We start from the raw sequence: 10,000 nt of genomic DNA, 5'->3' as shown, positions 1-10,000 counted from the left end.
AAAAATGGGTCGATGTCCCCGTAACCCCTAAAAAAAGGGGGTCGAAATAACATTTTTTCATCATGCTTCAAATGGGCTGAAAAATTTTTTACGGGGTCTCTGGACCAAATAAAAACGATCTGTCGAGTCAGAATTCCAAAAATCGAAAATTCCCGAAATTTCTGTACTTAAGAGGCGGGGCGCCCACTATCGACAAAAGTGTGCCGAAACCCACAAACGTTGTGTTACGCGCGCTAAAATAAATACAAGCCTGATCGCTGAAAATGTATTCTATTTGAATAAGGTAAGTATCAACACCAAGGAAGCAATTCCTTTATTATAAATTCATACTCTGACATTGCGCTAATATTGCTCGTGATTGTTATTTAGTTAAAAGATATAATTTATATTACTTTTATTTTATTTTTATTTTACTTCTATATAATAATTATTTTATATTTTATTAAAAAATTTCTTGTTTAGTTTCTAAGCAACCACAGTTACGTTTATATGTTTAATTCTATTGTATTTTATATTTATCGATAATTTAATAAAAGTTTTAAAAGACTATTCTGGTTTTCCACGCTCTCTTCAAAAATGTGAGTTCTTTTAATTCTTCCACTTAATTATTCATTTTAAAGTAAACAACTAGTTATACATATTATTATAATGTATGTGTATTATATACTATCATTTTATAACATAAACATAGTTGAGTTATTAAATTAAACGTCAAATATTTTATTACCTTAAATTAAGTTATATTTATTATATAATCTATAATTATAAGTTATATAATTATAAGTTATAAATTATTTATTCGTAAAATCTGATGTAGTATGAGATATTCTTTAGAAAACTATAACTAACTATAAATATTCTTGTATATATAAGTCCATCTATAAATAGAACAATGAGAAATAGTAAAACAAACTAAACACAACATGTTACCGAAATGTTTATTTTAACAATATTTTTTATTTAGTTTAATCACTTAATAAACTTTACTTCTAATTATCATAGTATTAAATATAGAATATAGTTAACAATCTTTTAAACAAAGTTTTTAATAAAGTTGCAGGGAGTAATTGTAATTAAAACACCAAAAAAAAAAGGTTTTAATAAAAAAATACTTACATCAAGTTAAAATTTTATAAGGAATAATTTTAAAATATCAAATCGATTGTAAATTAAGTGCAAATAGGTTTTTTAAACAAACCGAAGGGTTTATAAAGGCTTGTAAACGCTTTCAAACGCCTACGACCATACCACACTGAGCACACCCCATCTCGTCCGATCTGGGAAGTTAAGCAGTGTCGGGCGTGGTTAGTACTTAGATGGGTGACCGCTTGGGAATACCACGTGCCGTAGGCTTTTACTTTTTGAATTCATCTTTTTTGTTTTATTTTTCTTTCTGACCTATTTATACTTATTACTCGTTTATTTACATTTCTTTAACGCTTAAAAGAAAAGAAAATTCTAGTTATTAGAAAACAAAAACCTTAGCCAATCAGATAACGTTATTTGCTGTTTAAACCAATTAAAGCGCTAAAAAAGTGGTTTGACCAGTTTGAGATATCGAAAAAATAATGGCACCATCTTGTAGAGTACAATTTTCTGAGTTAAAATTAATACAATTAGTCTTTTATACTAAAACTTAAAAGTCTTTTTGTCCACAAACAACTAAAAGCCTGGCTACTTGAAAAATCAAACAAAAATAAATTTTGAACTTTTGTATTGTGAGTCATAATAAGTTATTTACTGTTACCAACAGATACTAGCAAAAGCTTTTTAAAGTTTTGTATTAACTTAATGTATTTGTAATTACTTTTACTTAAAAGAGACTATTGAGTTACGTTTACTTAGTTTACTTTTGTATGTGTATTAAATATATAGCAATTTTGTTTGAACTTAAATAAGGACTATTAAACTTTTAAAAGAAAACTATCAAAGTTTACTAACTCAAAAGCTAAATCTTAGTTTTATTGTTATAAACATTTATGTTGTAATTTACTAATAACTAAATGAGTTTATTTCAAACAAAAAGAATTAAATAATGTTATGTCAAGCCTACTATATGAGGTATATAGGTATATAAGGTATACAAGCTTATGTTTGAAAGTTATAATAATAAAAATAAAAATAAATATTTAGTTGGTAAAATTTGTATGTTTTAATATGCTTTGAAATTAGAGTTAGTATAGAAGTTTTTTTTTAAATATAATAAATATAAATATTTAGTTACTAATAATAAACTAAAATACCAATTTTGTAGTTATTACAAAAAAAAAACTTATCTTACTTAAAGTTCACTGTAATTGAAATATTATACAAAAGCTTCATTATTATAAGCTTTGAATAACTTTACTTCATAACTATATTCATGTTTGCATATTTAAACTATAAAAAGTTAGTGTTTTGTGTATTGACTTTATGATTATTTTATTTTAGTAACTGTTAGTTTTATACTTTAATAAAAGAAATATGGTTAACAAGTAAGTTAAAAATGAAAGAAGCCTAAAAAAAACACACTAATTAACTGCTTATTCAATAGTTTGATTATTTAATTATTTTTCTGTTATATAGTTTAATCTTATTGTATAAAAAATACAGAGGTTTAAAGTAAGTTTGAATAAAAATAAAACAAAACATATAAAATAAGCATTAGTTCAAATACATAGTTTTTTTTTTAATGTTCGCGATGGAGAAAACAATGGAGAAAATTTAATTCTTTAATAATAAGTAGTAATTTAAATAAAAAATAATACAAATAAAGTTATACAATATATATACAATAGTTTGTCAAACTAGGCAAAAAAGAGTAGGCCACCACTACAATCCAATGTTCCAACTGGAAATTCAATGAGATCGTTACTGTACTTGTGATGAACGTTGATAATCCCCAAGATTGTAAGTCGAAGGCCTTACCCAACCTAACCAGCGCACTGGTTTTCTTACAACTGAATTAATCAACATTTAATATTGAATATAATCATTATTGATAGATAGAGGAATGTTGACAATCAACAACAGATTGTAAGTCAAAGGCATTACTCGACCCAAGTACCCACAACCTAGATTGAACAACATTTATTAGATAGATTTGTTTATTGATAGATAGAGGAATATTGACAATCCACAACAGATTGTAAGTCAAAGGCATTACTCGACCCAAGTACCCACAACCTAGATTGAACAACATTTGTTAGATAGATTTGTTAGATAGATAGATAGATAGTACAGTATAATCTCAAAGAATTTGAAGTTGAACATTGAACAATAGTGGCCACCATTTCAGGCCTGCTGGCAGCTAGATTACAGCCCCCGGCTACGCAGACCTGCAATATTGATGAAAAAAAACAGTATATATATTTCCGAATCTGAATTTGAGTACTTTTTATATATTATTAACAAAATTTTTTAGGGGTAATATCTGTTTAGTTTTTTAATATATCTTTAAAATAAAACACTAAGTTAATAATATAATAATAATAAAATAATAATATTTTGTTTTTAATTCGTTAATAAAATTATTTAATAATATTATATATTAAATGTATATAATAAGTTTAAGTAATAAAATAAATATAATATAACAAATATATTGTATAATAATAATTTTAAAATTAGTAAAAAAAAAATAAACATAGTTGAGTTATCAAATTAAAAAAACTAGAACGTCAAGTATTTAATTACTAAAATTAATTTAATTAAAAAAAAATCTCAGGTAGTCTAAAATGTCAGGAATTATTTAAAAATAAATATATATATAAATATAAATTTAAAACTTATTATATTGAAAAGATTGATGAATAATACTCTTGAATGTATGCAATGTTTGTATTTGTAATGCAATAACATAAATGGATAGATCAATGACAAATTGTAAACATATTGTATTATTTTATTTTACGATTTTATTTTATTTATTTAGTTTAATAATTCAATAAACTTTACTTCTACTTGTCCTGGTCTTAGGTAATTTATAGATAGCAATTATTTAAACAAACACTTTTGTACAGTTACAATACAGTTTTAGTACAGTTTGGGAGTAACTGTTGATAAAAAAAAGAAAAAAAAAGGTTAATTCAGGTTAAAATTTTATAAGGATTAATTTTAAAATATCAAATCGATTGTAAATCAAGTGCAAATAGGTTTTTTAAACAAACCGAAGGGTTTATAAAGGCTTGTAAACGCTTTCAAACGCCTACGACCATACCACACTGAGCACACCCCATCTCGTCCGATCTGGGAAGTTAAGCAGTGTCGGGCGTGGTTAGTACTTAGATGGGTGACCGCTTGGGAATACCACGTGCCGTAGGCTTTTGCCTTTTGAATTCATCTTTTTTGTACTATTTTTCTTTCTGACCTATTTATACTTATTACTCGTTTATTTACATTTCTTTAACGCTTAAAAGAAAAGTAAATTCTAGTTATTAGCAAATAAAAACGTAAGCCAATCAGATAACGTTATTTGCTGTTTAAACCAATTAGAGCGCTAAAAAAGTGGTTTGACCAGGTTGAGATATCGAAAAAATAATGGCACCATCTTGTAGAGTACAATTTTCTGAGTTAAAATTAATACAATTAGTCATTTATACTAAAACTTTAAAGTCTTTTTGTCCATAAACAAATAAAAGCGTAGCTACTTGAAAAATCAAACGAAAATAAATTTTGCACTTTTGTATTGTGAGTCATAATAAGTTATTTACTGTTACCAACAGATACTAGCAAAAGCTTTTTAAAGTTTTGTATTAACTTAATGTATTTGTACTTAGTTTAAATTAATAGAGTTTATTTGGTTTACTTTATTATGTGTATTGAATGTGCTAGTATCTAAAAATAAATACAACTAAAACAAAACAAACAAGGAGAGTACTTGAATAGAACCAACACAATTTACAGACCAGTTGTGTACTAAATTTAAAGCAATTCTGAATAGTGAATATGCAATTATTATTATAAGTTCAAAGTTCACTTTAATTTAAATTAATGTATTTTTTAAATTGGTTTTATTTAATAGATAGTAGTGAATTACTTTATTTAATTTACTTTAGTAAGTGTTGTATAACTTTATTTGAACCAGAAGCAAAACGGGATTATACTTTCAATAAACTACACAATTTACAGACCAGTTGTGTACTAAATTTAAAGCAATTCTGAATAGTGAATATGCAATTATTATTATAAGTTCAAAGTTCACTTTAATTTAAATTAATGTATTTAATAGATAGTAGTGAATTACTTTATTTAATTTACTTTAGTATGTGTTGTATAACTTTATTTAAACCAGAAGCAAAACGGGATTATACTTTCAATAAACTACACAACTTACAGACCAGTTGTGTACTAAATAAAAAGCTATTGTGAATAGTGAATATGCAATTATTATTATAAGTTTATAAGTTTACAGTTTACAAAAGCTTTACAATTTAGTTATTATTTTGTTCATATTTGCATATCTAATTTATGAAAAGTTAGTGTTATGTGTATTGGCTTTTTAATTTCTTTATTTGTAGAACTGTTAGTTTTATATTCTAAAGAAACATGTTTAAATAAATATGTTTAACAAGTAACTTAAAAATGGAAGAAATATATTGTATATATTGAACTATTTATATTTATTCTAGCTATTTGCTTAGTGTATTTATTAATGTGATTATTTTATGTTGTTGTTTGTCTTATAGTTTAATCGTATTGTGTTTAAATATATATAACAAATACAGAGGTTTAAAGTAAGTTTAAATGAAAATAAAATAAGACATATAGTTGAAATATAAGTTTAAAAAAATAGTTTTTTATTTTATTTCTTTGTTTGTTTGATTGTTTGTTTATTATATAATCGCGACGTTTCATTTTATTACTTTTAAGCATACTAAATATAATAATAGGTATAGTTATAGGAAAAATTCAATTAGTTTCTAATGTAATAAAAAAGTTTATTTCCACAAATAAATAAATACCTGAAAAATCAAATGAAAAATAAATTTCGCACTCTTGTATTGTGAGTCATAATAGGTTATTTACTGTTACCAACAGATACTAGCAAAGGCTTTTTAAAGTTCTATGTTAATTCAATGTATTTGTACTTAGTTTTATTAAAATGACAGTATTGATGGTTACGTTTATTAAGTATGTTTATTTAACGTTATGTAACTCAAGTAAAACCAGAAGCAAAAAGGGAGACTACTTTAAATAAACTACATCATTTATTGTTATATATAACTCTAATAAAACCAGAAGCAAAAAGGGAGACTACTTTAAATGAACTACACAAATTAAAAATATATTATCAAATATAAATCAATCGTGTTGTGTTTCAAAATACATGTTTCAAATAATGTTTTACAAGTATTTATCAGTTATTTAGTTTTCTTTTTATAGTTTAGCCGTATTGTTTTATTTATTTGTTATTATTTTTATTTAATTGTTTGCTTATTATATTTATCGCGATGTGCTTAAAAGAATAGAACAAATACAAAAGTTTAAATTGTAAGTTTTAAATAAAATAAAATGAAACGTACAAAATAAGCTTATGATTTATTATTATTATTATTATTATTTTTATTTCATTGTTTGTTTATTATATCTATCGCGATCTGCTTAAAAAAATAAAACGAGTATTAAGGTTTGAAAAGTAAGTTTAAATAAAAATAAAATGAAACATATAAAATAAGCTTATGTTTTTTTTTTTTTTTTCATTTTTATTTATTTTTATTTAATTGTTTGTTTATTATATTTATCGCGATCTGCTTAAAAAAATAAAACGAGTATTAAGGTTTGAAAAGTAAGTTTAAATAAAAATAAAATGAAACATATAAAATAAGCTTATGTTATTTTTTTTTTTTTTTTTTTATTATTATTATTTTTAATCAATTTTTTGTTTATTATATTTATCGCAATGTGCTTAAAACGATAAAACAAATATAAAGATTTAAAAAGTAAGTTTAAATAAAAAATAATACAAATAAAGCTTATTTATAATAAACAAACATATTTAAAACATTAAAAAAAGTAGTTTATATATATTATTTTTTATTTATTTCTTTTAAACATATTAAATAAAGTATAAAAAAAGTATTAAAACATTTAAACGTAGCATAAATAAGCTTAGAATATTAAAAAAATTGAAAAGAAACAAAGAAATTAAAAAAAAATCGGGAAAAATCGGCAAAAAAGTTCAACAGCAACATTTGAGCATCATACACGTATGCATTACTTTACACTAGTGAGAGAGACGTGTTTGTGCGTTCGGTCGACTTGGCGAGAAAGCGGGCTTAAAGCATTACTGTTTAGCACCCGAGGCGCGGCTATTGCAGCGGCGGCGAACGTGCTATGTAAACGCATCGGAGCAGCGTATGAAAAACTACAAGCGTCCAGCGGCGGTAGGCTTATAGCTTTGCGAAGTCGTCGAGACGAGTAGCCGACGCAGGCAGGCACGGCTCGAGGCGGGTAACTGCAGCAGACAGATGGCGTGTTGCTGCTGACGAGTTAACCGGCAGAAGGCAAACGGTTGGTCGGGAGAAAGAACAGTCAGTTGTATAGCTGCATGCTGCAGTCGACGCGGGCTGGCGCTTTAAACAGCAAAAGGCCGGCGCCGACTTTCAGTAACGTTCGCAAGGCTTTTAAGCCGAGTGATAGAAAAGGTCTGTATTTATACAGTAAAAACGCTCAGTCGAGCAACGGGTTTAAACGCCCTCGGATAGTTATCTGGTTGATCCTGCCAGTAGTCATATGCTTGTCTCAAAGATTAAGCCATGCAAGTGTAAGTACGAGCTCACGTACAGTGAAACTGCGAATGGCTCATTAAATCAGTTATGGTTCATTTGATTGTACGCTTTTACATGGATAACTGTGGCAATTCTAGAGCTAATACATGCGTAAAGCGCCGAACTGACGTGAGGCGCGCATTTATCAGACCAAAACTAACCGGCTTTCGGGTCGTTACAATGGTGACTCTGGATAAGCTTGCGGATCGCACGGCCTAGTGCTGGCGACATCTCATTAAAGCAACTGCCCTATCAACTATCGTCGGTACGGTATCGGCCTACCGAGGTTGTAACGGGTGACGGAGAATCAGGGTTCGATTCCGGAGAGGGAGCCTGAGAAACGGCTACCACATCCAAGGAAGGCAGCAGGCGCGCAAATTACCCATTCCCGGCTCGGGGAGGTAGTGACGAAAAATAACAATGCAGACCTCGTACGAGGTCCTGCAATTGGAATGAGTACACTTTAAACTTTTTAACGAGTATCCATTGGAGGGCAAGTCTGGTGCCAGCAGCCGCGGTAATTCCAGCTCCAAAAGTGTATATTTAAGTTGTTGCGGTTGAAAAGCTCGTAGTTGGATATAGGGACGGCGAGGTTGGTCGGTCGAAAGGCTAGCACTGGCCTCGTTGTTCTTGTTGGTCGGTGCCTTCGCGGTGCTCTTAACTGAGTGTTGCGGTGGTCCGGCAAGTTTACCTTGAAAAAATTAGAGTGTTCAAAGCAGGCTTTACGCTTGTATAATGTTGCATGGAATAATGGAATAGGACCTCGGTTCTATTTTGTTGGTTTTCGGAGCACGAGGTAATGATTAATAGGAACGGACGGGGGCATCCGTACTGTGCCGTTAGAGGTGAAATTCTTGGATCGGCGCAAGACGAACGACTGCGAAAGCATTTGCCAAGAATGTTTTCTTTAATCAAGAGCGAAAGTCAGAGGTTCGAAGACGATCAGATACCGTCCTAGTTCTGACCTTAAACGATGCCGACTAGCGATCGGGCAGTGTCGAACTTAAGAACTGTCCGGCAGCTTCCGGGAAACCAAAGTCTTTGGGTTCCGGGGGAAGTATGGTTGCAAAGCTGAAACTTAAAGGAATTGACGGAAGGGCACCACCAGGAGTGGAGCCTGCGGCTTAATTTGACTCAACACGGGAAATCTCACCCGGCCCGGACACAGCGAGGATTGACAGATTGAGAGCTCTTTCTTGATTCTGTGGGTGGTGGTGCATGGCCGTTCTTAGTTGGTGGAGCGATTTGTCTGGTTAATTCCGATAACGAACGAGACTCTTACTTGCTAAATAGCTGCTCGACCCATTGGGTCGGAGACAACTTCTTAGAGGGACTAGTGGCGTTTAGCCACACGAGATTGAGCAATAACAGGTCTGTGATGCCCTTAGATGTTCGGGGCCGCACGCGCGCTACACTGACCGGATCATCGTGTGTTCCCTAGGCCGAAAGGTCCGGGTAATCCGTTGAACCCCGGTCGTGCTAGGGATAGGGACTTGCAATTGTTTCCCTTGAACGAGGAATTCCCAGTAAGCGCGAGTCATTAGCTTGCGTTGATTACGTCCCTGCCCTTTGTACACACCGCCCGTCGCTACTACCGATTGAATGGTTTAGTGAGGTCCTCCGATTGAGCCTGGTACGTGCGGCAACGCACTCGCCGGTGTTCGAAAAGACGATCGAACTTGATCATTTAGAGGAAGTAAAAGTCGTAACAAGGTTTCCGTAGGTGAACCTGCGGAAGGATCATTAACGAATCGAAATTTGATTTCAAGCGACGTCTCTTCTTCGAAGGGACCGAGCCCTGTAACTGTTATAGTTCGGTCGCGTTGCTTCCTGACAGCGGGAGTAATAATTCAGCACGCAAGTGCTGGCGCGGCCGCTTCTTTTTGAACACGATTTTTTGGTTGCATTGAGATTGATTAACACGAGAGATCTCTTAGCGGTGGATCACTCGGCTCGAGCGTCGATGAAGGACGGAGCTAGCTCCGAGAAGTAATGTGAATTGCAGGACACATTGAGCATCGATATTCTGAACGCGTATTGCGGCCTCGGGTAATCCTGGGGCCACGTCCGTCTCAGGGTCTTTAACACACCGATCCTTTCATTAGTTTGAAAGTGCCTGCGACTCGTTTCTTAATTAAGGAGCGTGTCGTCAAAGACAGCTGGTCTGGCGATTTCACAGCTGAAGCGTGAGCAGCCTGCTGGCCTCGGGTGAGGTAGCAACGACGGTAGGTGCTCGAGAATAAGTTAAGTGA

General features: G+C 31.2%; 4 non-coding genes across 4 annotated transcripts; all 4 read left to right on the top strand.

The window, feature by feature from the left end:
- The first annotated feature begins 1,234 nt into the window (after positions 1–1,234).
- LOC145845633 (5S ribosomal RNA) lies at positions 1,235–1,353 on the top strand. Its single transcript, XR_014370489.1, has one exon. It is a non-coding gene; the product is annotated as a 5S ribosomal RNA (ribosomal RNA).
- Positions 1,354–4,184: 2,831 nt separating this feature from the next.
- On the top strand, positions 4,185–4,303 carry LOC145845622 (5S ribosomal RNA). The gene has a single exon (XR_014370478.1). It is a non-coding gene; the product is annotated as a 5S ribosomal RNA (ribosomal RNA).
- Positions 4,304–7,686: 3,383 nt separating this feature from the next.
- On the top strand, positions 7,687–9,494 carry LOC145845567 (small subunit ribosomal RNA). The gene has a single exon (XR_014370429.1). It is a non-coding gene; the product is annotated as a small subunit ribosomal RNA (ribosomal RNA).
- A 182-nt stretch (positions 9,495–9,676) lies between these two features.
- On the top strand, positions 9,677–9,829 carry LOC145845605 (5.8S ribosomal RNA). The gene has a single exon (XR_014370462.1). It is a non-coding gene; the product is annotated as a 5.8S ribosomal RNA (ribosomal RNA).
- The last annotated feature ends 171 nt before the right edge of the window (positions 9,830–10,000 follow it).

This window comes from Thalia democratica, unplaced genomic scaffold (assembly GCF_965202585.1).
Source record: "Thalia democratica unplaced genomic scaffold, ktThaDemo2.hap1.1 HAP1_SCAFFOLD_94, whole genome shotgun sequence".
NCBI classification, from domain to species: domain Eukaryota; kingdom Metazoa; phylum Chordata; class Thaliacea; order Salpida; family Salpidae; genus Thalia; species Thalia democratica.
Note: the sequence above shows the minus strand (reverse complement) of the source record. Positions and strands in the feature narration are given on the sequence as shown.